Below are 27702 nucleotides of genomic sequence, written 5' to 3' on the forward strand. Positions count from 1 at the left end.
TTGGAGAAGTATAAACAAGCAAATCAATGGAGCAGAAAGGAGAATTCAGAAATAGACAAAGAAATGAAGGCAATGCAATGAGAAAACAATAGTTAGCTGACAAATGATGTTGGGACAACTAGGTGTCCTCATGCCAAAGCTGGGGTGGGGAAGAATGTAAATCATTCAAATGACAAAACTACAGAGCAGCAAAAAGATCAGTATTGTCAGGGGCGGGCATGAATCGAGCAACTCAGGGGATTTTTGGGGCATTGATTATGCTAAGTATGATACTAGACAAACCACGGAATTCACACACCAGTGGTGAGGCCTGAGGAAAGCAGTGGGCTCCAGGTAATGACGATGCGTCAGTGTTGATTCATTCATTGAAACGAAGGAACCACTCAGATGAGGGACGTAATGGGGGAGGATATGCAAGTGTTGAGACTAGAGGGATGTGAGAATCACTAAACCAGGCCTTGAATTTTGCTGTTAATGTGAAACTATGCTGAACTCTGTTTGAAGTGTGTGTGTGTGTGTGTGTGTGTGTGTGTGTGTGTGGTAGAGTTCCCCACAAGAAAAAATGAATCTATACCAAGATCTTTTATTGTAAAACTTCAGAGCTCTAGGACAAAGACAAACGAAGGAAAAGAGGTGGGAGGCAGAGTAGGGGCAGGAGAGAAAGCAAGAGAGAAAGAGAAAGAAAATATGGATAGATACAGTTAGATTGGCTCTGGACTTCTTCACAGCTACGTTAACCAGATGCATAAAGCCAACAATGTTGGGAATTTCCGGCTTTTGTAGCCTGGAGAAACCAACCACTAAGTGTGGGTGTCGAACAAAAGTTCTTTGAGACATGCACAGCTCTAGAAAGACATCCTCGATGTACGCCCTTAAAGAGGAAGCCATGAGAGGAAGATGCTTGGCGAAAAGGAGGATTTGCACCAAAAGAGGGGCTAGACACTGCAGGGTGAGCTTGTAGGTCATCTAGTGGTGACTGGAGCACCACAGAGGAGGGACTGCAGGAGAAGTGCTCAACATCACGAAAAGAACATTAGTATGTTTAAGCACACTGAGAAAAGACTTTACATGTCTGAGGGGGAGTTTGGGAACAAACTCATGACACAGAACATATTTTCAACAAGCCAAAGACAATAATTAACCGCAAGGGAGAAGAAAGGAAGGCAACTTGCTTGGGAAAGCACACCGTTGTATACCTGATCAATGAGCAGTGCGTCTCATTTATGTGATTGCTACTAACATAGACACTGAATATTTTTTAAAGATTGATTTCTTTTTTATTGGAAAATCAGATATACAGAGAGGAAGAGCGACAGAAAGGAAGATCTTTCATCTGTTGATTTACTCCCTAAGCGGCCACAACGGCCAGAGCTGAGCCAATCTGAAGCCAGGAGCCTGGAGCTTCTTCTGTGTCTCCCACGCGGGTGCAGGGTCCCAAGGCTTTGGGCCGTCCTCGACTGCTTTCCCAGGCCACAAACAGGGAGCTGGATGGGAAGCGGGGCTGCCAGGATTAGAACTGGTGCAAATATGGGATACTGGGCGTGCAAGGTGAGGACTTTAACCACTATGCTATCCCGCCAGGCCCTAAACACTGAATATTAAGTTATCCCAAACTACCAGATTTCTTTTTTGGGAAAATTAATGACAAAAAAATGCACAATGCCAAAAATTTAAAAACTAAGAAGCAAGGATATAATCTTGTTGTATAGAGAAAAAGATGTGAATACTGAAAGAACGAGATTAAAAAGTTGGAAATGGGGCCCAGTATGATGGCTCAGTGGCTAAATACTTGCCTTGCCTGTGCCAGGATCCCAAATGGGCACCAGTTCAAGTCCTGGCTGCCCCACTTCCCATCCTGCTTGTGGCTTGGGATAGCAGCAGAAGATAGCCCAAAACCTTGGCACCCTGTGCATGCGTGGGAGACCCAAAGGTAGCTCCTGGCTCCTGGCTTCAGATCCACTCAGCCCCGGCCACTGTGGCCACTCAGGGAGTGAACCAGCAAACTGAAGATCTTTCTTTCTATATCTCCTTCTGTTTGTAAATCTGACTTTCTAATAAAAATAAATAAATAAATAAATAAGTTGAAAGTGGTTTTCTTCATGAATGGGGAATCTGTGTGAGTTACAAGGTTAACTTTCTGCTGTTTAAATGTGCTATCTTACCCTCAACTATATCCAAGTGAGATGTGGTGTGCTTATGAGAAAGCCACCTGCAACTCCATACTTGTAGCAGCAAAATTCTCAGTGAAGACATTGAAATAATTCAGATGCCTGTCAACAGATGAATGGATGAAGAAACTGGTACATCTCCTTTCTGGAATACTACTCAGTCATAAAAAAAATTTAAATCCCATCATTTGCAACAAAATGGTCCCAACTGGAGACCTTTATGCTTAGTGAATTAAGACAGTCCCAAAAAGATAGCTATCATATGTTCTTTGATATAACATTCAACTATTTATAAAAATGATTATGGTTATTTTTAAAAATATCTACTTATTTTTATTGGAAAGGCAGATTTGCAAAGAGAAGGAGAGAGAAAGCGAGAGACATCTTTCATCTGCTGGCTCACTCCAAATGATTGCAGAAGCCGGAGATAAGCTGACCTGAAGCCAAGATCCAGGAGTTTCTTCCGGGTCTCTCAAGTGGATAGAGGGGCCCAGCGTTTGAGGCATCCTCTGCCGCTTTCCCAGGCCACAAGCAGAGAGTTGGATGGAAAGTGCAGCAACCGGGACACAAACCGGCACCTTATGGAACGTCAGAGCTTGCAGTGAAGAATTAGCCAAATAAGCCATAGTACCAGCCCAGTCACTCAATTCTTTATACACAAAGTAAATCTTGATAAAAAATAAAAATGAAATCTACCAATGAAAATAAGAAAGACATATTAAGGGAGACTTTTTTTAAGTCTGAAAAATAATAGAATATACACTCAGGAGTCTGAAAGGTCTTCATGGTGGGGAAATTGAATTTTGCAACAGAACAGACACTGGTTCAAGTGGAATCATTTTTGTGAGGCAGAGAAAGCTCCCTCCTACTGGTTCACTCAGTGGATGCCCATACTGGCTAGGACTGGGCAAGGGTCAAAGCCAGCAGCCCCTGCATTTGAATGTAGGAGCCCGTCTTTGCGTCATCCTCAGCTGCCTCCCATGTCCCGTGTAGCAGGGTGCTAGAGTTGGGAGCTGGAGCCAGGTACAGGACACCAGCACCCTCACCACAACGCTAGGCTATCTGCCTGAGCTCAGAGGTTTTTTTTTTTTTCCTAAAATAAAAGAAATGAATGTGATAAGAAGAATGAAGATAAGCAAAAGGGCCAGCACTCAGATATGAAGAATTCTGCAGAAGAAAAACAAGAAAGAAAACTAGATAAGAAAATGGAGCCTATGGTATGGAAACAGTGGAATAGAAAACATCTAAATTAGATTGGTTTCTCTAGATGAGAATCACTGAAAACTAAGAGAAAATTTCAAATATTTTCCATGGTAACAGCAGTTCACATGCAAAAGAACAAGCATCAAGCTTCCTTTTTACTTCTCAGGAGCAATGCTGGAGGCAAGAAGACAGAGAAATAGTATTTCTTAGGTTTGGTACATTGAATTTGTAGGCAGTCAAATTGCTACTGAGGTGTGAAGGTACAATGAAAATATCTTGAATGTAACAACCGTATCTTCTGGCATGCAAAGTCTCAGAGCCTGTGACTACAGAGACTCTCTTTTAAAACACTTTTGGAAGAGCTATTCATGTGAGAGGAAAATAAATCTAAAGCAAAGTTGCAGAGAAAAGCAATGTTAGAAAGTTCAAATAACTCAGCACATTTTTTGTGTTAAAAAGCAAAATTTAAAGGAAAAGCTATGTTCATAAGAACCCAGAATTAGCATTCTAACCAGATTGTGTGTCAGTACTGTTTCTGAGTGTGTGTGTATGTATGTGTGTGAGGGGGGATATTGTTATTGTGCACTAAAGGTGAGAGAAGGAATGTGCTAATTTGCATTGTTGGGTGGTGCACAAGCAAATACGTGCCTTAAGTGCAACCACCGCTCTGCTTCCCGGCTCATCATGTGATGCCTGCTCTGCACATGCCCTGTCACCTTCTTCAGACACCAGACCAATGGGGCTACCTGACCTTGGACTGTGAATCTCCAAATTCAGGAGCCAGAACTAACTCACTCCTTCCTTCCTTCCTTCCTTCCTTCCTTCCTTCCTTCCTTCCTTCCTTCCTTCCTTCCTTCCTTCCTTCCTTTCTTCCCTCTTTCCTTCTTCCCTCCCTTTCTTTTTTTGTTTGTTTATTCCCTCCTTCCTGAGCAACTCTTTCCAAGCGCATAGCTCTAAAGATAAAGAAATCCCAATCAACTCTGCAGCTGGCTATGACCAAGTCATACAGTTCTGGCAGAAGGGCTGAGTGGCTGCTTCATGGAACCTAACCTCTGTCTTCATTTCTTCTTTGGTCATCATACCTTGGATGCAGTAACTATGGCTGGGGAACATCTGGGTCACAGGATGACCGTTTTGCATCCTGGAGGAAGTACAGCAGTATTTGGAAGCAGCTTGTGTAATCAGACTTTTTGAAGTAGAACTGTAGGAGTGGGAAATTAACTTGTATGTTTGGATTTCTGTTCATTCCACTGCAACTAATCTTAATCAACAGAGGGCTTTAAAAATTTTTTTAAGTACAATTTGAATTAACTTAATATTGTGTCTTCAAAATATACAGTGCAATATTTCAGCATTTATACACAGCACACATTGACCATACTGGGCAATAAACTTTCGTTAACTCATTTTTGTTGTTGTGTTGGGAGCTTGCCAGCTCCTCTTCCCAGTCTTTTACATAGTATATTTATTATACATTATTAGGAGTCAAGATCATACTACTGTGCTACAAAACACCAAAATCTATGTGTCTACACTACCTTGATTTGGTTCCCATTATCTTACCTCCTCTATTTTCCCTTCCTAGCCTCTAGTAATTATTGTTTTAAATTCGGATTAAACATATATTAAATATTGGATCATATTATATTATTTTGCCTTTTACATTTGAGAATACATGTGATGATCTGGCTTATTTCACTCATTCATTTTGATACTAAGGTCGGAATTTCTTTTTCTGGTAGAATGATACTTACTGTGCATAAGCCACCTTTTCTTTATTCACCCACTATAGATACTGAGATTGACTCCACATCTTGGCTGTTGTGAGTAGTGAGTGCTGCAATCTGTGCCCGATATACTGACTGGTTTGAAGATAATACAAATAACAGTTGAATGTGTTATAAATATAAAAAATTGAAACAGTACAGAAGTGTTAGGGCAAGAGTGGAGTCTCTTGCACCATGCTCAGCCTCACTTCTGTTTGCTGCTAGTACTTAACAGATATGTGAAAGTCAGTGAACCTTAGTTCAGAGTTTCTAGGGAAGATACGATATATTTTTGCCATTGCCATCTAAGATATTTTTCTGTGTATTTTATACATGTGTCACTTGCATGGCTTTTGCTCTAGAATTTCCTTTTTTCACTTGACAATATACACTGAATAGTTTTTTTCTTCTCACTAGATTTGGAAATATCTCATTCAGGTTTTTTTTTTAACTTTTTAAAATTATCATTTTATGATACAGTTCCATAGGCCCTGGGATTTCCCTTATTCCTCCCCAGTTCCCTCCCTGCTCACTGAGTTCCCCTGTATCATTACTATAGTATAGTTCTTCAAACACAGTCATATGTCCATCATTGCTGGCATGGACAATGGCAAAGAGTCCAGCATCCTATTGCCAAGATATAGTTAACAGTTTCATTGGGAGTTCACCTTTGATCTGGAAGTAGAGATGCATACTGCATTGTAGCCTCACATCTGGATATGATAGTTTTCATTACACAGTTACTATACATTCCCTTAAGTAAAACGCCACAATACAAATCAACAACAGGAAGAAAAATAGAAATTTGATACTTAACATGTTTCATGTTTATACTTTAACATTAAAGTAAATGTTAATTCCCTGTTAAACGTAGTCCTAGTTATCATTAGTGTGACTCTATGTATGTGTTGTTCATAACAAACTTCAGTTTTAGATTATATGTTTCTATTCACAAAATTGCAAACATACCTTCAAAATTTAATTTTTAGTTAATGTATTTTTTATGGCAATACATAATATATGCATTAGAAGTAATTCTGAATTGCTGCTAGGAGACAAATGAATTTATATCTTGCATCTTGATTTTAGTATTGCTTTGTATTTAAAACAAGCTAACAGTTCAATGTCATGAAGTACACAGAAAACTAATATGTAAACTTTTATTTCATAAGTTCTTTTTATTCATATATTTTTAATTTGAAATACTCTAGACCACATAAGGTATTGATGAGAGATTAGAAAAAATTAAGCTTTAATACACTAAGTGCAACATATATATGTAGATACATACATATATCTGAATCTTATACACATATACGTGTAGTATTAGAGCATTACGAAAATGAAGCATGTTCTTTGAAATCAGTGAAAGAAAAATACCCAAACATGAGTAATGACTCAATGACTAAATCCTCAGCTTACAAGCCCTGGGATCCCATATGAGTGCCGTCCTGGCTGCTCCACTTCCCATATGGTTCCCTGCTGGAGACCTGGGAAAGCAATTGAACATGGCCCAAAGCCTTGGGAGCCTGTGCCTATGTGGAAGACCCAGAAGAGACTCCTGGCTCCTGGCTTTGGATCAGTTCAGCTCTGACCTTCACGGCCATTTGGGCAGTGAACCAGCAGACAGAAAATCTTTCTCCTTGTATCTCCTTCTCTCTGAGGATCTGCGTTTTCCAACACAGATAAATGAAATTTAAAAAAGGAAAAAAGTTAATTCAGTGAAAAGTATAAAGATCATGAAGATATATCAGTAATGAAGAAAAGGAAAAAAAAGAATATTAAAAGAGATGGAAAAAATAACTCCTAATATAGTGATTATAAAATGTGAATGAATTAAAGCAGCAATCAAAAGACAGAGAATCTCCAACTGAACATTTTAAAGATTTAATATACATAATTTGCAGATGATACCTTTCTAATAAAAAATTTAGAACAGTTGAAAATAAAAGGATCTCAAACAAATTTGATCCAAAAGGAACCTAAAGGCAAAACTCTTTTTTTTTAATTTATTTTATTGGAAAGTCAGATATACAGAGAGGCGCAGAGACAGTGAGGAAGATTTTCTGTCCGATGAATCACCCCCCAAGCAGCCACAGCGGCTGGAACTGAGTCAATCTGAAGCCAGGAGCCTGGAGCTTCTTCTGTGTCTCCCACGTGGGTGCAGGGTTCCAAGGCTTTGGGCTGTCCTCTACTGCTTTCCCAGGCCACAAGCAGGGAGCTGGATGGGAAATGGGGCTGCCGGGATTAAAACTGGTGGCTATATAGGATCCTGGTGAGTTCAAGGTGAGAACTTTAGCCACTAGACTACAGGGCCAGGCTCTAAAGGCAAAAGTTTCAACACCTGATAAAAGATCCTCAGCTCTGGAGAGCCCCTGCTCTCCAGCCCTGCTATAGCCTAGGTCTTCCTTCACCTTGCAGGTTGTGGCTGTTTGCAAACACCTGTCTCAGCTACATGGTTCCTTCCTCCAGCTTCCCCTAACTTTAAGTAACACCTGCAGTGCCACAGCAGCTTGGCCTACTTTAGCTTTGCTGGATGCAGTTGATCATGCACACCCACCCAGGATTCACAGCCCGTTTTCCAGTAGACCTTAGCTTTGGTGAGTGCCCTGGCTTCTAGCCCCATCGCAGCCCAAGTCCACTGCATTATAACCCCAGCCTACTTGTGCTGGTGGCTCTGGTGGTGGCAGACATGTGCTTGGGCTGTGTAGCTCCTTGATCTAGCCCACCTTCATTGTGGTGAGTACCTGAGACTGTAGCCTTGCTGTGACCAAAGACTTTGCTCCAGCTTTGGTGTGCACAGGTGGCCATACATGCATACCCTGAACTTGAGCCTGGTGCTGCTTGCTATACGCTGAGTTCTCCTCGTCCTTATTGGAACTGAAATAAGATCCTTTGTGCTAGCTGCTATTGCCATCGTAAATACTGAAAGAGGAAATAGAAAAATTACATTTCAGCATCCAACTGTAACTAACGACAACACAACCTTCCACACTGACACTGATGACATATTTTCAGCAAGAAGGCTACAATTCATGACAACCACTCTGAAAATGGTATAGAAGTCCACCAGATGCCCAAACATTAATGTAGGGACACAGAAGTTAAAAAAAAAAAGCAGTGTGATGCCCAGAAGAAACCCAATAATGCTTTGTTATTAAATACCACAAGAAAGATTACAGATGAGATGGCTGGCAAAGAATTCAAAAGGCAAATGAGAAGGATACCCAAAGAAATACAAGCGATTGCAGATAGATAAGCACCTGAAATTAAGTAACCAACGCATGATCAGAATGAGAAATTCAGTAGAGATAGAACTCTTAAAAAAGAAACAAACTGCAATTTTAGAAATGAAGAACTACATAAACAAAAAATACAGTTAAGAGCTTCAACAACAGAATAGATCAAGGAGAGGAAAAAACATTCAAACTCGAAAACAGGTCTTTTGAAACATCTGTCAGACAAAAACAGAAAAGTAAAAAAATTGACCCTGAGATTTTGGGGACATGAGTGAATGAAGTAATATTTGAATTATGAGAATTTTTGAGGTAGAAGAGAAAAAAAGGCATAGAAAACGTGGTCAATGGTGTAATAGTTGAAACATTCACTGAACTGGAGAGAGACTTCGACATCCAATACAGGAGACCCCTTGGAACCTCAAGGACAGTCAGAAGGGATTCTCATCAGCACATGTTAAGCCAAAACTCAGAAAATACAGTACAAAAACTCAAGTCACTTTTCAGGAAATCCCCCACCAGAATAACAGATTTTTCAACAGAAATCTTATAGCCAGGAAACAATAGAATGATATATTGTGTGTTCTGGAAGAAAATAACAGCAAACTAAGAATGCTTTATTCAGTGAAGCTATCTTTAGTAAATGAAGGTGAAATAAAGGCAAGTAAAAATGGAAAGAATTCATCACCACAGATCAGCTTCACATACACGGCCTAAGAGACTCCTACACACAGAAACAAAGAAAAATAACTTTAATCATGAAAGTGTGTAAAGACACAATATCCACTAGAAAAAGGAGAAGGGATATTAAAAAGAAATAGAAAAAATATTTCAAGTGATAGGACTGAGTCATTATCCATCAATAATAACTTTAAATGAAAGTGGTATCAATTCTTCATTTAAAAAATACAGATTGGCTGAATGACTTTAAAAAAAAAACTAGACCCAATGATAACGTGCCTATCAAAAATGCACTTCACCAGAAAAGACATAAGCAGACTAAACTAAAAGAATAGGAGAAGATAGTGCATGAAAATGGAAACCAAAAGTGAGAAGGAGTAGCTATACTTCTATACTTATCACAAACTGGATGTAAGATACGAGCTGTAAGAAGAGACAAAGAAAATCACATTCATTATTTAAAAACTGAGCAAAATAAATCTAAGTATAAATTTAACAAGACACCATGATTTTAAATGTATTTGTACCTAATATTGGAGCACTGGATTTTGCAAAAGGGACATGTAAGTTCTGATACAATATGATAATGGAGAGATTTCAACAGCCTGCTTTCATCAAAGGACAGATCTTCAGGACAAAAAATCAACAAAGAAACTCCAGGGTTGAACTCACTGTGAACCAGATTTTACATGTATGAGCCATTCAAGTCAACAGTGGCTAAATGAATACTTTTTCATTGTATGTGTGACATTACAACTCTCAAAAAAAAAAAACTAAAAAAACCAAAATTGTATGATGCATTTCCTCAGATTATGTAGTAAAACTAGAAATAAACAAAGAACCTAAAACTTACACAAATATATGGAAATGAACAACATGCACTTGAATGAACAGCGGGGTCACAGAAGAAAAGGAAATTAAAGTTCCTTCAAAGAAATAAAAATGGAAACATTGTGTACCGAATCTTAGTATATAGAACAAAAGCAGTAGTAAAAAGAAAGGATCTACATAAGAAAAAGTAAAGAAAATAAAGAAATGAAAGAGGAAATTAAACTATGCATATCAAGGACTTAGAAAAAGGAAAGTAAAACAACTCCAAAGCTAATAGAAGGAAAGAAACAACAAAGAGCAGAAATAAAAGAAATAGAAACTTAAAGATATGTACAGTTCAAGAAAATGAAGAGCCGTTTTACAAGATTAACAAAATAATTCTGAGAAATAACATGACTAAAAAAAAAGTAAAGATGAAAAAGATATTATAATTGATACTACACAAACACAACAGAACACTGGGTATTATTTTAAACCACTATACACCAACGTATTGGGAAACCTAGAGGAAATGAATAAATTCCCCCAAGATTGAATCACAAAGACACAGAAAATCTGAACAGACTAAGGTCTTGGCTTGGATGGGTCACTCCCCAGGTGTCTGCCACAATCAGGGTTAGGCTAGGCTGAAAGTAGGAGTCGGAAGCCAGACCCCATCTCCCATGCAGGTGACAGGACAGAAACTTAACAATTTGGGCTACTATTTGTTGCCTCCCAGGGTGTGTATTAGAGGTGAACTGGAACCAGAAGGGCCAAGTCTGAAACCCAGACACTGAAATGAGTTATAGGCATCCCAAGCGACATTAACCATCACACCAAACACGCCTAAAATATTTTTTAGAAAATGAATGTGTATAAGGCATCTTTACTCTTGGTATACTTTTGCCTTAAACTGATTAAAAATAATCTATGTAATATAAATAATGTAATATAACAGTATTTAAAGATACTGCATTGGATAATACATAAAGAGCTGGGTAGGCATCAGAGCAGCCAGACGTCACAAGCAGTGTCTTCAGCAATGCCACAACATGAACCCCAAAATGTGTACAACTTTGAATGTACTTAGCAAGATATGAAACTGCCCCATGGACATTTCACAGAGGTTACCTAAAAAAATGATCCCAGAGATTCTTTTTTTTGCATGGAATCTGAAAATCATTTCAGTTTTGTATTTCTTTTTGTGCCAATTTTGCATATACGAATATATCAAATTTTCCTAATTTAAAAAAATGATTAGATCTACTACATCTAAAACAGTTCATTTCTACCATACATACGTTACTTCAGCAAATACAGCACTAATAAAATATTGCTTACTAAGTTTAGAGGCTGATAGCATCTCGATTCCAAAACTGGATAAGACTTGTATAGGAAGAAAAAAAGCATACATGCCCCCTTTGTGGAAGCAAATAAACATATACTACATGTCCCACTCACCTATTACACGTGACTGCACAGAAACCCTTGCTGAAGGACTATGTTTTTGAGGTGTTTAGCAGTGTTGAGTCAACTCAACAATTTGTACACAATATGACTTTCCAATTCCTATAGATCTCTTATAGATAGGTAGTCTAGGAGGAGACCAGGAGGACAGATAAGTCAAGTGTAGCATTTACTCGAAATCATAAGTGGGAAATAGAAACAACAATTAAGTAAATACACATAGTAAGTGGGCATCTTAAATAGCAGTTTTCAGTGACAAGTAGTGAGAAAGAGGCGGCTTGAGGGTGATCCTTTATAAGTGAGGAGTTCCGTCTTTTGACTGTGGTGGTTACCAGAAACCATGAATGGGCTCAGTTTGCATAGGACATGCACTTGCTGGGTTCGCATGAAAACCAAACTGCAATGTGTCACTTCGCTAACAGTTTCGTATCAGTATCTGTGTCCTGGTTTTGGTACTGTGATGCTGTTGTGTAAAATGCCACCACGGGGGGAAAGTGGGATGAAGTTTCTTTGGCCTCTAGGGCTGTTCTTCCCAACATGCTTGGATTAGAGTTGGTAACTGGGTAGACTATTCCAGAAGAATGAGGCACTTTATCAGACAATACAAAGAAGCAATCAAAAGTAGGAATAGCAAAACAACATCAACAAAAACTGTTTATGAAAATATTGAAACCAGTAGGGAGACAACGGTAGCACTAGGGAGAAAACTGTCAGGGATGTCATTAAAACCGACTCGTCCTTGGATCTTTATTCTTACAGTTTCATTTAATTTCATAACAAGAAGGTTATGGCAGATTTGATCATGGCATGAAGCTCTTTGGCTGATAGGCATGGGCTGTGCTGAGCTGGGTGCTCAGAAATTCCCGTAATGTCACAACAATGTATGCTTTCTAGCCACGTTAGTTCAACTGTGATGAAACGCCAGCCTGCTTAAAATCCATTTCATGTCCACTTCCTCTAAGAAAAAAATTCAATTTATCACTGCTGTGTTTCAAAGTAATTCCCCACCCAGTCCTACCTGCCTCTTAGGTGGCGATTCTTCCCTCTCCCACCCATCTCTAAGTTCCAGGCAAAGCCACTTTATTCGGTTCTTAAAAAACAACAAAAAGATTCATTTATTTGTAAACTTGAAAGTCAGAGTCACAGACAGAAAGCAGGAGAGACAAAGAAACAGATCTTGCATCCACTGATTTACTCTCCAGATAGCTGTAATGGCCAATTCTGGGTCAAGCTAAAGCCAGTAGCTTCTTCTGGTTCTCCCACATCGGATATAAGAGCTAAAACCCTTGGACCATCTTCTGCTGCTTTCCTGGGTGCTTTAGCAGGGAGCTGAATCAGAAATGGAGCAGCTGGGACATAAAGTGCTGCCCATATTAGATGCTGGAGTTGCAGGTGTTGGCTCTCTCTGCTCCTCCACAATGTCAGCCCCTATTCTGCTAAAGATGCCATTTGCTCATATTCTGGGCCTTTGCACTTGCCGTCCCTGCTGCCCTACTTAGCCTACAGCTAGACCTTCGATTTCTAGCTAAAGCATTGTTATTTTTCCCAAGAACCCAAACACCTTTCGGCACTCTGGACTCCTCCCTGCTGCACTGCCCACAGCACCCTCAGCAGCCCCTTCTATAACCTTCTTAAGGCCTAAAGCCATCACCTTTGTGGGGCTCGCCTCCTGCACCAGACTATCCCCTGGTTCTGCTTTGTTTATCCCAGACTTGCTCTGCTGCCTGGAACATGGTAAGGGCCCAGAACATATTTTTTAAACAAATGGATTGGTATGCATAACAGTCTATTTGCTTGAGCATGTCTGGTCTGGGAGAAAATAGAGAGTCTGCCCCAGGAACCACCTCTGGGACCTGGTTGGGATCTGTCTGTGGTCTGGCACAGTATTGTACGTGTGGCTGCATTGACAACTGGGACCAGGGGTAAGAAACCAGAAGGGTGGCAGCCAGGGAATAGCGCAGGGACCAGAGACAGGTTGGCTGTCACCCTGGATGATCCATACATGAAGTGACCTAGAGAGAATAGAGAACAGTTCTCAGAAAACAAAGGCATCAGTTGGGGTGTTTTCATCTTTTTTTCCCCGACTGTTGCAATCAGCAGGTTGCATCGCAGCCTACAGAGGGCTTTGGGAAGGGAGTTTCCCACCAGGGAGCAGTCCCTGAGACTCCCACTGCTCCACTGTGCTCCGTCTCAAACTGGGGCATCTGGGCTGAGTTTCTGCAATGCCTTGGGGAGATGCTGGCAACCCTCACTTGGTGAGTACTAATATGAGATGGGCATTGTGGCACAGCAAATGAAGTTACTCACCACTTATGATGGCTGCATTCCTCCAAGAGAGCTCCAGTTCAATTCCTGGCAGCTCTAATTCCAATCCAGCTCCCTGCCAATTCACCTGGGAAGGCAGCAGATAATAATCCAAGTCCTGCCACCCATGCAGGAGACCCAGATGGAATTCCAGGCTCCTGGCTTCAGTGTGGCCTAGCGTGGGTCATTGAGGCCATTTGGAGAGTCAACCAACAGATGGAAGATCTCAATATGTCTATGTGTCACTCTGTTTTTCAGGTACAAATAAATAACTAAACTCTTTTTTAAAAAGACTGCTAGCATCGCTGGTGGCCTAATGACACCAGAATTACCCAGAACAAGGATGTGAGTCACTGAGTGTTTGCATGAATGAAAAGGTCCCGTATCAACATGCCCATCAGGTGAGGCAAGCCCGGAAGGAAGCTACAAGGTGGCTGTGATCTCGACTGCTCACTGTGCTAATACCGGACTTTGTCCGGCTGATAAAGATTTGCAAGAGGAAACAGATGGGCAGACATTTCTCCTACTTAGTAAGGGAATCTTCAGTCTCTGTGGCACACCTGGCTGATCAGGAACAGGGACCTCCTGGGAAGCTTTGGTTAGGAAGGAAGTCTTCGCAGAGATCCCAAAGACAGCCCATTGCACGATTTCTGAGTGTGGGGGTGCAAGGATGTTTCTCCCTGAACCTCCCAACCCATGCACCTGGAACAGATCCTCAGCTGATAGCAGAACCTCCACTAGTAAAACTTGGGGGTTTCCAGTGGGAAGTAGTATGGAGTAAGCTGGGAGCTGCCTGCAGGGTGAGTGCGCAGGGCTGATGAGGCGGGAGAAGGCCACACCCACCTTCTCACGGAGTTTTTGACTTTATCCATCAGACTTTTCCAAATAGGATGCTCAGCTGCATTTTCCTTTCGAAGGAAAGTTAATAGGACACAAGCAAGGTTGCTCACCTCTGGCTTAGGGGCTTGAACCTGATTAGAACGCGCATCCCTCCAGAATGGCCCGTGTGTGTGTGTGTGTGTGTGTGTGTGTGTGTGTATGCGCACTTAGTAATAAACCCTGTATTTGAGGTTCACAGCAATATTGAGAAAGAGATGCCTCCGCAGCCACAGTCTCCCTCACCATCAATGGCCTTCCCTAGGGCGCTATCATTGCCACACTGATGGACCTGCACAGCCATCGTATGACCATCCAGATGGACCTTAGGGCTCACACCTAGTGACAGGCAAGTAACGCTATCACTTCCTGAGGAGTAGTTCTACTGCCCAGAATGGCCTCTGCACAGTGCTGTCTGTCCTCCCCTGACCCCAGCATCTACTCACTGCCTCCATTGTTTTGCTGCTTCTTTAATGTTACACAGTTTACAGCTGGCTCAGAGTGGCTTCTCTTACTTAGTAATAAATGTGTTTAAAGTTCCTTCATGCCTTTTCATGGCTTGAAAGTTCATTTCATTTATAACAATATATTGTTGCTGAATAATATTCCATTTTCTGGATATACCATAGCTTATCCATTCTTGTACAGAAGGACATCTTGGTTATTTCTGAGTCTGGGCAATTATGAACAAGGCTGAGTGCAGTCTTTTTCAAAGGGAACTGTCCTTGGGGGAACACTCTTCAGAGGGCACACTTTTCAGGGGGACACTCTTCAGGAGGCGCACCCTCAGGGATTTCCCCTCAGGGGGAACTTTCTAGGGGAATACTTCTCAGAGGAGCGCTTTTGTAGGGGAAGCTCTTAGGGGGAGCACTTCTTGGGCAAGATTTTCCTCTACCCCATGCATCCCCCAGTACAACTTTTAGAAGGTTCTCAGAGCCAGAGGTGTCCCTGTTTTTTAACATCCCTGTTTTAGAGGCAGGGTGGGCAAGAAACTGGCCTAAGATGAGTGGCCTATTATGTGACAAACATTACCGATGTCACATTGATCTCTTGAAAAGAAACAGGAGCTGACCAACAGTGGTCCAGCAGACAGACCCCAACCACCTTCTTGCTGTGGGTAGATAAGCAAAAATCAATATTTCCCTGCTGATTTACTTTTGCTTCATTATAGTGATCAAAACACAACCCTGGGAGGAGGCTTCAACATGCAAGCTATGCTGGAGCGTGCTCTCCCGACTGTGCCCAAGTGACAAGGACTCACCCTGAACTCGGTAAAGGACCCTCTTATTGGTAAAGGATGCCACACTGAGCTGGGAAAACCTGGTAAAAGAAATGATCTATACACACACTGCTCATTCACTCTCAAGATTGACCACACTCCCCCCTTTCAGTGTATACTCTTGTTCTGGTACTCAGTCTTGTCTTCCTACTCACTTTTGTTCGAGTCCCATCCTCAGAGTCTTTCCTGTATTGATGACAAAAGCCTGGCTCCCTCTCCCCCACCCAATGACATCATCGTTTATTTCCTCACTGAAAATATACTCACACAGTGACACTGTGTGTAGGAGGAAAGGTGTCTTCTAACCTACACAGCCTTGGTTTATGAATGAGGCCAGGAGAGACTAATGACAAAATCATACATATTTATTTTTTTTCTTTTTAAATTATTTATTATTTTTAATTCATTAATTACATTGTATTATGTGACACAGTTTCATAGGTACTTGGGTTCTCCCCACCCCTCCCCAAACCCTCCAACCATGGTGGATTCCTCCACCTTGTTGCATAACCACAGCTCAAGTTTATTTGAGATTCCCCATTGCAAGCGTATACCAAACATAGAGTCCAGCATCTTATTGTCCAGTCAAGTTCATCGGCTTCTTAGGTATACCCTTTCTGGTCTGAAGACAGAGCCAGCAGAAAGGAATTGAAAGCAGCATGGGAACCTTTACCAGGAACTGAAGACCAAAAAAATAGATAAACTTGAATATTTTTTATGGTAGGGGTGATGAAAAGTGGACAGTAGTAGAGAAATATGATAGTAGGATGAAAGAGGTAGGAGCTAATGGCAATAACCCCTCAAAAAACTTCATAAGGCTTGTTTGAATTCCTTTCCTAGTTCATCGTTCTTTGGCGATCACCATGCAGCAATGGGAAAGGCTCCACCTGCTTTAGATCTGTGACGTCTTTATAGAAGATCTTCCTGCACATGTGATTTTCTCAGACTCATTTGGCTTAAAATATTTTGCTCCTGAACTTCATCAACACTGATGTTTTTCTTTGCCAGGATAAGAGTAGTTTATGGGAAAGCTTGGCATCCTCTAGGAATTCCAGCAATGTGTAAGCAACATAACCAAGTCTCTCTGAGGATCCCTCTCCTGTACCAAGGCTCCTGGAGGAGGTGCAGACAGATTTGGTGTGCTGTCCTGGGGTGTGAGAGCATCTGGCTTGGAACCTTTGAATCATTGTCCCTTTAGCCCAGGGATCTGAGCCTACTGAGCTGACAGGAACTCTCCAGAGTATCCGCTGTGTTCTGGGCCTGTGCAGGTGCTGTCAGCACTGGTGACACTGTGAAAAACGTTCATGGAAATAAGTTGAACAGGAAGGTGCTGAGAAGTCAGAAATACCTTGTTGAATATAACAACAACAACAACAAAAAAGGCTAAGTACCACATAAGAACTTGTTTTTAGTGGAAATAATTTCTTGTGACTTATCAGTGTTCTCCTCTGTACCAATCAGGACCCTGGCAGGAAGCAGACTTGCACTCAGAGTGTTCCATTCAGATAACTGCAATGAAGAACCACTTAGGACGACTTGGCAAGGTTAAGAGAGCCAAAAGGGATGCTGAAGTACTCAAGAGACTAGGAATGGCAGGAAGGCATTATGGCTCTAACTGAAAAAGAAAAGGGGTCCAGTGAAAGCTGGAGCTGTGGAGAAGGGGGTCCTCTGAGGTGCAGCAGTCATGGAAGGCACGGGAAGGCACAACTATAGTCCCCAATACAAAGCCAAAGTAGGGTAGGAGTCGGGCACAGAAATAGCTTCTCTGCTCGCTCTTACCAAGTAGGGGCTGATCCCACCAACAGCTAAATGATAGAGCCCATGGAAGTCAATTTCCTGATAGGCAGAAAGCAGAGCAGGATAAAGTGGAAGATGGACTGCAGGCTAGAGTCCAGCTGAGAATATCCGGCTCATTCATCGTCACATGGGGTGCGTATGTTTCTTAGAATCGGCACCGTTATTGATTACATCATGGAGGAGAGACCCTGCAACGCTGATGTTCTCATACTTTCCTACTTTAGAGATGCTTCCTAGGAACCAGACTTATCTTGATGAATCCTGAAGCCTGCTCTGGGCCTGCCACAAATGAGATGCACTCTCTTTCTGTTCTGTAGAAGTTTACCAATGAAATGTATGATGAGGAAAGCACTGCAATGGCATTGGGGAGCATATGTATTTGTGGTAATCTTTTTTCATTACACTACTTCAGAAAACCAAGTTTATAATGAAAAGAGGTTTATTTTTGCTTGTGAATCAAGTGGTTTACAATCCAGGATCAGAAGGCTGCATTAGTTGGACATTTAGTGATAGCATTTTTTCCACCTTCTCCTCTAATTGATAAGGGAAGGGCAGGCAGCTAGCTACGTCTGCTGAGTTGGAAGTCATAACACCCTCCTGACGCCATGTAATTCCATCCTACTACTTGTCAATCAAAATGTCCTCTTTCCTGGTATGCATCAGCCCTTACCTCATGAAAGAGGCCGACATTGGAGAAGGGCTAGCTCTCTTTCTTCTACAATAGACCACAGCTGGAGGAGTTTGTGGGTGCATACTCACTCTGTCTCTCACTCTCTCCTCTGCCACAGTCCATGGCTGAAGATGTAATGACCAGAACCATCTTGTTCTTCTCCCACCCCCATCTCCCCTACTTTTGGGTAACCTTCTGGGTAACTGCCCACTCATGAGATTTCTCCATATGGGGCCACACAGGCTCACATGCGTGTGTATTTACTTTCTTGCCTTTTTGAATAAGTCGTGTTACTTTATCTACCTCAATGTGCATCAGCATGTACTATGCTTGTCTTTGTGTATGATAAGAGCTAATAGCAAAACAACTAGTACAGCCTTTACCCCACCACAGTCACCTACAGACCTCACCTTCTAACCCCATCAGGGGTTAAGTTTCCATCCTTAGTATCAATAACATAAGACTTTGAGGAATCGAAATTTTAATATGAGGATCACTGCATTAGAACCAAACTAATACCCCTGGAAGTATCCATAGGGATTGATCTGCTCCCAACCTCTTTGCTCTGGATGGAGTTTCCCCGGGGAGTACATAGTGTGACAGAGAGAGAGTCTATGATTTCATGAATCTGATAAGAATTTGAAATGTGGGGAAAGAAGGCAGCAATGAGACAATTTGGAATTGTTGTTGGCATTTAATGAATCCCCTAAAATCACTTAGAAAGCTCAAGGAAATGCTTGGGCCTCTTCAGAAACTAATTTGCCTCCTGCGATTTCAATTCCTATTTGTTTTTCTATTGGAAAGACCAGGAAAATGCTAAGATGTGATACTCATTTACTCATTCACTCAGGCACTGATTTCTTCAATAATGTTTTAAGGTGAATATTTATCACTCCAGGAACTGTATTAAGCACTGCAATTAGATGCATGAAAAATCGTATAGCTGGGCCAGAAAACTCACCCTCCAGTTGAGATGCACACACGACATCAATTTCCCAAGTCTCGTGAGCCTTGGGGATAAACAAGAGCACGAGTGACGGGGATGATGGCTTTTGACTCCAGGCACCCACAAGCCATTGTTAAACTCCAAGGTCTTGTCTGAGTTCCAAAGGCAAGCACTCCCTGGGGCCGCGATTATTGCAACCATTTCTCCTGCATCATTACCTCCGTGTCCACACCGTTCCCACCTCCTGCTGCTGCTGCTGCTGCCTGAGCCAGAGGATGGCGCCTGGGGTGGGGATGGGGAAAGGTTGATCTCCACACTGGGAGCTCTGGGGACACTCATGAAGCTGCCACCACATCAGCTGGGATTTCCACATTCTCAGATGATGCCTTTTTGCTCTAGAATCTTCTTTCATCTGGGCTGCCATACTTTCACAGTCACACACACACACAAAAGGCAGTCACATTCATGGAATCATCTGGTTATTGTACCTGAAGCAATGTCAGTCAATATACATATGATATCATGGGGTGGTATTGTGGTGCAGTGTTTTGTGCCACCATCTGTATTGCTGTCATCCCTTATGACAACTGGTTTCAGACCTAGTTGTTCCTCTTCAAATGCAACTCTGTTGATGTACCTGGAAGCAGTGGAACATGGTCCAGAAAGCAACACAGAAGAGACAAGATCAGACGTTCTCATCTCGTGCCCTGACCCAGGGTAGCCTTGCTGGGATGCAGCAGACAAATAAGGACTGTGCACTTTGCACATCCCATTGAGTGACACAGGGTGCCTTAGCTGGGTCTCAAACTCCTTCTGGGTGATTCACATCATGCCTGACTCGCCTGGTCTTTGAAAAAGCTCCATTCTAAGGCATAAGGATCCCTTGAAGCACCAGGTCAGGAAATTTCCTCTGCTAGGTTAGCTCCGTAGTCCATCTAGACATCAAACAGCTATATACTCATCTAGTCTGACAAAGGACTAGAAAATGTCTAAGAAAAAGCTCATTCCTGCACTCAGCTTCTGTCCAGAAAGGTGACACGCAAGTTGTTTTTTTTTTTTTTTTTTTTTTTTTTTGCTGCTGTTTGCTGCTGTTTGTTGCTGTTGTAGTGCTGGGAAAGCAAACCTCCCAGAGCTACAATAGAAGCCAAGGATGGCTTTGCTGCCAACACTTGGGTCTTGGAAAGGGCCAGTTGTTTCTTTCTTGTTTTATAAAAGATTTATTTATTTTCATTGAAAAGGCAGACTCAAAGAGAGAGAAGGAATGACAGAGAAATCTCCCATCCATTGGTTCACTTTCTAGATGGTCTCCATAGCTGAAGCTGGACTGGTTTGAAGCTGGGAGCCGCAAGTTTCTTCCAGGTCTCCTATGTGGGTGCAGGGGCCCAAGAACTTGGGGTTATCTTCTGCTGCTTTCCCAAGCTATAAACAGGAAGCTGGATCAGGAATGGAACAGCCAAGATTGCAACTGGTGGCCATATGGGATGCTGGCACTGCAGCCAGACAATTAGCTTACTACACTGCAATGTTGCCAAGCACCAGTCTTTTCACAAAAGATACAGGAAATCTTTCTGAGAGCTCTTATATTAATTATATTATGTTGAGAGAGCAGGAAGTGACTGACAAAGTACTGGGCAGCTCAGACACAGATGTGGGGCTTGGCAGCGGGTGACGTGGAGGGAAAGAGTCAAAGCTACTGCCCGGGAGAGGAGATTGGGACCATCCAGGCAGTGGACTCTGCCTCCCCAATCTGTTCTCTTTGGTGGACCCCTCGGCTCAGCAGCAAGGCCTGTGGCTGGGATTGAAGCAGGAATCCATTTAGAGATAAAGGAAAGTCAACCCTGGGACCATGGATGTGTGCAGAATGAGCTGGAGCGGTCAGCCTGGAAGGAAGAGTGGTTTCACATTCTTTGGGATCCCATGAGTGTGTCTGGCCCAGCGGAATCCATTCCCACCCCACCTTCTGTCCTTCTCTCCCTTGCACGCCTGGATAACAGAGAGGGGGAAGGAAAGAGGGCCTGTCCCAGGATTGATTGAGCAACAGTGGCAAAGTGGCTCCTGCTTGGTTCAATCACCTCCTGGAGGAAAGATGGGTGCCCAGGTTGTAGCCGGGCAGGGAAAATACGCAGCAGTCTTCACAAAGCCCACAGGAGGGAGATCTTAATGCCTCCCATTTTGATAAAAGAAAGGTTTGATGAAGGAAGTGACATTAAAAGGGAGCTTCAAAGGACAGCCATCATCTGGGGCTGTGGAGACAGATGGGGAGGAAAATTGTAAGCAGAGGGAGCAGAGGTGAAATGGGAATGGAAATGAGACGTGTAGTCTTTATTTATCAGTGGTGTCGTGGGACATCATGTGGAAAATCAGTGTGATTGTTTATCTCCACGATGCTGACCTCTTCATGTCTTTGAAATAATAACCTTGGCAAGAACTTACATAAAATCCTGACTGGAACCAAATATTCATTTCTTATTCTTAAGTAGATCACAGATAAAAGAAAACTTGAAACACAGACACGGACACACACACATACACACCCACCCATATATCTCTATGTTTGAATCAAACAATAGGATCCTACATACATTAACAGACTATGGAAACAAAATGGCTGTTAAAAGAGTGTATCTTTTTTAAATTCTGAGTTATTTTTCTCTTCTAAATAAAACATTAAACTCATTCTGATAGTCTGCATTGATAAACCTTCTCTTTGTTAGCACGCAAAATTCAATGAAGTGGGACTCTTCCTAATGATATTGATTTCTGCACGTAGCTTGCAGAATTAGTCTTCATAATTAAGCCTCGGCGCATTACTATATCCACAGGGAATCTGTCAAGGTCCATAATTGAAAACGCAATCACCTACTTAGTCAGTTTAAGCAGAAAGAAAACTTATTACAGGCTGTTAGGTATCGCATACATTCCCTGGGAAAGACAGCCGGTCAGGAGTGGCAGCTAGGTGATCGAGTGTATTGCTTGGTACAGGACTATGTGTTCAAAAATCTCAGAGGGCAGCAGCAGGAGATGTATTGGTGATGCAGGGCACTGTGCTTCAGGATCTTGGCCCCTGGCCACAGGAGAGGCACACTTGTGCAGGAAGCTGGGCCCCGTGTGTTCCTGTTCCTCCCATGTTCCTTTCCAAAGACAAGTCTGACATTGGTAAATCTGATGTGCAGGGTCCAGCAGCATGTCTTCCCTCTAGCCCTTCACTGGAACCTGGAGCCATGGCTTCCGCTTTCCACCTTGAGGCGTGCACATCCACAATGCGAGAAGTTCCTTCAACACAGCAAAGCATTCAAGTTGCACAGGGGTACCACAAAGGCCACCGCAATTCGGTATGCATGTTGGTGGGATTGTGTGCCATGGAGCCATGTCAATCAGTTTTATTACCCATAGTCAATCTCAAGAAACACACAGAAGGTTTCTGTTTCTAATGATTTCTGAAAAAAAAAAATAGTCTGAGAAAATGTTCCATTGTGAGATATCCAAAAATGTCAGGAAAGATCTATCAAATCTTTTCTGAAAGGTTTAACTGAGCTTGGCAAAGAAAGGTCTTAAAATATCTGCTCAGATAAAAATTGAAGTTGGACAATCAAATGCTGAGCTGACTCGGAGGGCAGAGCTCCACTTTGGAGATTTGCTGTCGTCTGGTATTCAGACCTTGGGGTTTAATGGTAGTGTAAGGATTGGAGTTCAAGACTTGAACTCTCTCCAGAATGAGAGTTAAGGGCCCAGCGCAGTGGCCTAGCAGCTAAAGTCCTCGCCTTGAACGTGCCATTATCCCATATGGGCACTGGTTCTAATCCCAGCAGTCCCGCTTCCCATCCAGCTGCCTGCTTGTGGCCTGGGAAAGCAGTCAAGGACAACCCAAAGCCTTGGAATCCTGCACCTGCGTGGGAAACCAGAAGAAAGTTCCTGGCTCCTGGCTTTGGGTGGATTCAGCTCTGGCTGTTGCTGTCACTTGGGGAGTGAATCAACAGACGGAAGATCTTCCTCGCTGTCTCTCTTCCTCTCTGTATATCTGACTTTCCAATAACAATAAATGAATCTTTTTTTTAAAGAATGAGAGTTAAAGCAAAAATCCCCATTTAATGTCGACATCATCAGCATTCAAGAAAACTGAAAAACTGCCCAAAGCAAGGAGAGGTTTGGAGGAGGAGAATTTTTATTTTTCCCATGTTGGCCTGAAAGCTGACTAGAAAAAAAAGTCTCTTAAAACTCAGAGTTTGGCTATATTCTGCATTATCAGTGTAGGCCAAGGGTGTGTTACCTAGGAAATTCACTGTTAGGCCGCCATGGTGACAGGTGAAAACAAACAATAATTGCTTGTCAAATGCATCATTTTAATGCAGGTCTCTCAGGAGTCCCACAGATAAAATTCAAACACAAGATTACATCATGAAATCTAAAGCAATGTAAGGGAAGAAGCTGCCACGAGCAAGATGAACAAGCAGTTGAGTCAGATCATCCGATCAGATGTTACCATTCAGGAATGCTCTAAGTGTTGAATGGAAGAGGAAAACTAATTGAAAGCATGAGAAGGGGAGAGGGTAGTTTACAAAAACAATGGATTACATGATCACTTATACACAGCTGGAGAGAGAAAGCATGAACAGACAGAAATCATCCAGGAAGGAAAAAAAAAAAGAATGAGCCAAAACTATTGAAAATATAAAAATGGAAGTTAAGAGACATAAAAGCCAGAATGAGATCTAACATAAATGAGTTAGAATTCCATAATAGCAGCGTGGAGAGACTCAGCGGTCTAGGAGGAAGACCAGTAATTGAAACTGCCTTCTCTGTTGTGTTCAGAACCAACTGAGTATGCTGGTTCAGACAGGTGGAGATGAAACTACCAGGTTCATTGGCATGCCCTCATAGTAGCCTCCTCCTACTGCATCTCAGCAGGAAGCAATTTTTCCTGTCCTATAACAGACAGTGCCATTCCCTGGCTTCCCCAGCACCTGAACCACAGGTTTAGCTGAGTGCTCAAATACTTTATACTGGCAGAAGCAGTCATCTTCCCTCTCCAGGGAGGAGGCAGCCTGTTGAGGGAGAGAGAAGCCACTTTCAAGTGTCACTTTCGAAGAATCTCTTCCCATCATTGGAGAGGCAGTATTTTAAGTGCACATAGGGATTTTCCAGAATCCTTAGAGGAAAGAAGCAAAATAATTGCTGGAAAACATATATACAAATAGTCTCCATTGGGGCCTGGCACGATGGTTCAGTGGCTAAATCAGGACTGAGGAGGGCTGGCCATGTCAGGCTGGGGAGCAGCACCTGCTGGCACATGTGAGATCCTTTGCTGGGAGTAACTTGGGGAACTCCCCCGCTAGGCTGCAGCTCATGGGTAAGTGTGAGAGTCAGAGATAGAAGGACAGACCAGGCTGGGCTGCAGAACCCATTGGCATACATATAAGCCGGGTTTGAAGGCAGGCTAGACTGGCCACAAGCCTGTGGGCCAGACAGCACACATTGGCATGAGTGAGAACTAGGATGGGGTGCAGGCCAGACCAGGTTGGATCACGACACCTGCCAGTTCACATTAGGGCTGGGACTAGGAGTGGGCCAGGCTGAGCTAGGCTGCTGCACCCACTGGTGAGAACTGGACTAGGAGTGGGCTGGGCTGAGACAGGCTGTGGCACCTGCTGCTGAATGCCATGTCTGGGGTCAAACCATCTCAGACTAGGTCACAGTATCCACTGGCACGTGCAAGACCTGGCGCTGGGAGTGGGCCTAGCAGGGGAACCTCTGGGACTTCCCTGTTGGGTTGCTGCTTCCATGAGAGCTGGGACTGGGGGTGGGCCAGTCCACACAGGGCTGTAGCATTCAGCAGCCAGTACTTGTGCTTGGTCTAGGGGTGGGCCCAGATGGGCTATGCTGCTGTACCCACTGGCATGAAAGAGAGCCAGGATGGGTGCAAGCTGGTCCAGAGTATGCTGCAGCAGAAGCTGGCAAGTGCAATAACTGTGTCTTGGGTAGGCCTGGTCAGGGTTATTGAGGGTCACTCCTACTAGGTTGTAGCACCCTATGCTATGCATGAGACCCAGGTCTGTGGTGGGTTGTCTGGGCTGAGTCACAGCACCCATCAGTTCACATAAGGTATTGGGCTGTGGCAGAACTGACCAGGCATCTGCCTCCACTGGTATGTGTATTGGCTGGTGCAAGTAACAGACCAAATCTGACTTTGTACTGGCTGGAGCACACAAGAGTCAAGTCTGAGGTCACATGAAGAGAGGTTCTTGAGGGACTTCCTGACTAGACTGCTGTACTAAGACCCCAGCCACAGGGAACATCAAACGAAGTGTGATCTGATCTTGGGGTGCATGTATTGGTACTGGGCCTCCTCAATTGCTGATCCCCGTACAGGGGATGGCATGCCAAAATGCACCCAGGGGACATGATGGCCAGTTCCTCTGGGCCAGCAGGGGATGCTGACTGCCTCACCAGCAAATAAAAATCAAAACAAGTTGGACAGTACTCCTGCTCAGCTTTACAGCATGTTCCTGGGTCTGTGGATACACTAATGTGGACTTTGTCAATCAACAAACCTTGGAAAGATTTTCTGAACCCTAGAGAAAAAAAAAAAAAAAAGCAACTTCTCAGAACTCTCAAAACCACTCAAATAACACCCTCAGAGCATTCTTCCCAACGTCGGGGTCTCTAAAGTGTCATCAAATGACTGTCCCCCATCGCTGAGGGTTGATACAGTTCAACAGCAAGCAGCAGCATCCTCATCCTCCCTTGTGGACAGAGGAGGAAAAAAAACACCCTGAAACTTTTGTCCCACTCACCTTTCTCCATACCTGACCTTCCCTACCCTAATCAGAAGCCCACATGGGTGTGCATCCCTCTCAACTACATAAACAATATTGAAAAGAAAATACAAAATTGATACGAAAAACAAAAACAAATTATGAATGGAATAAGTCAATAGCTTGGCACTGTATCATAAAAATAACATAAGAAAAATGGCAAAATAAAGACATTTGTCAGAGCCCCACCACCCACCACCAAAAAAATCCTGACATAACTTTGATGGGATGGATATCGTGACACAGCAAGTTAAGACACTGCTTGGGAAGCCGGCATCCCATATCACAGTGTCAGTTTAAGTCCTGGCTGCTCTGTTTCCGATCCAAATGTGCCTGAGAAGACAGCAAGAAGGTCCAAGTGCCTGGGCATCTCCCCACAGTTCATTAGTCAGAGGATAGTTCAAACAAGGGCAAGACATACATATTTGCTGGGTAGGTCCATTACCTTCATGGAGAGAAAGCTATCCAAAGAAGTCTTTGGGTGAGGCCACAATGATGACTTAGTTGGCTAATCTTCTGCATGCAAACACTGACATCCCTTATGGGTTCCGGTTTGTGTCCCGACCGTTCCAATTCCCCGCTTATGGTCTGGGGAAGCAGAAGAAGATGACCCTGCACTCATGTGGGAGACCTGGAAGAGGCTCCAGGCTCCTGGCTTAGGATCGGCTCTGCTCTGGCCATTGCAGTCATTTGGGGAGTGAACCAGCAAATGGGCAGCCTTTCTCTCTGTCTCTCCTCTCTGCAAATCTGCCTCCTCTATCCCCGCCCCCCACCCAAGAAAAGTCTATGGATGGGCCAGTGTTGTGGAATGGTGGGTTAAGTAGCCACTTACTATGTTGGCATCCCATGTGAGCACTAGTGTAAGTAACAGTTGTTCCACTTCCTATCCAGGTCCCTGCTAATGTGCCTGGGAAAACAACAGAGATGACTCAGCTGAAGTTCTGACTCCTGGCTTCGGTTTAGCCCATAGCTGGCTAAGTCAGTCATTTGCTGAATGAGCCAGTAGATGCAGGATTTCCTCTTTCTCTCTTCCTCTCTCTATCCCTCTCCCTCTGTTATTATGCCTTGCAAATAATTAAGTACAATTAAATAAAAGTTAAATATAAAAAACAAATTTTGGGTACTCAGACTTTGTGGAAGACTAAGATGTAATTCTTGATTCCTGACCTTATCTGAGTCTAGCTGAAGCTAGTGTGGTTATCTGGGGAGTGAAATGGCAGATGGAAGATTTTCTTTCTTTCTCTTGGACTTTTGAAGAAAATAATAAAATCCCCAAACCAAAAATTAAAAATTCTAGAAGTTTCATGTTATAGAAACTTCTGTAATGAATTCATTTCCAGAAAAAGCAGAAAACATGCCAGAGGGGAAATCAAAGATGCAAGCTGGAGTGTGGTGTAGCATGCTTCTTCAATGGCCTGTCTCCTCTGACTCAGGCCCCTGGTGTAGGCTTGTTGCTCGGTCTTATGGGGAGTTGGTGATTCATCATCGTGGTCTAGATTCTCCACAGATATCACAGGAAGATGAAGATGCTGCTACCTTTTCAAAGGATGTAAGTCCGTGGTGACAAGGAAGGAAATTAAGACAAGAAGTGAAATCTAAAACCATACAGAACTGTGCATGACCAAGGGGCCTAGATCTTGACAACAAGCAGAGACCACTTAGGAAAGACTTCTGGAAATGTTTCAGG

Source organism: Ochotona princeps, chromosome 2 (genome assembly GCF_030435755.1).
Source record: "Ochotona princeps isolate mOchPri1 chromosome 2, mOchPri1.hap1, whole genome shotgun sequence".
NCBI lineage: Eukaryota > Metazoa > Chordata > Mammalia > Lagomorpha > Ochotonidae > Ochotona > Ochotona princeps.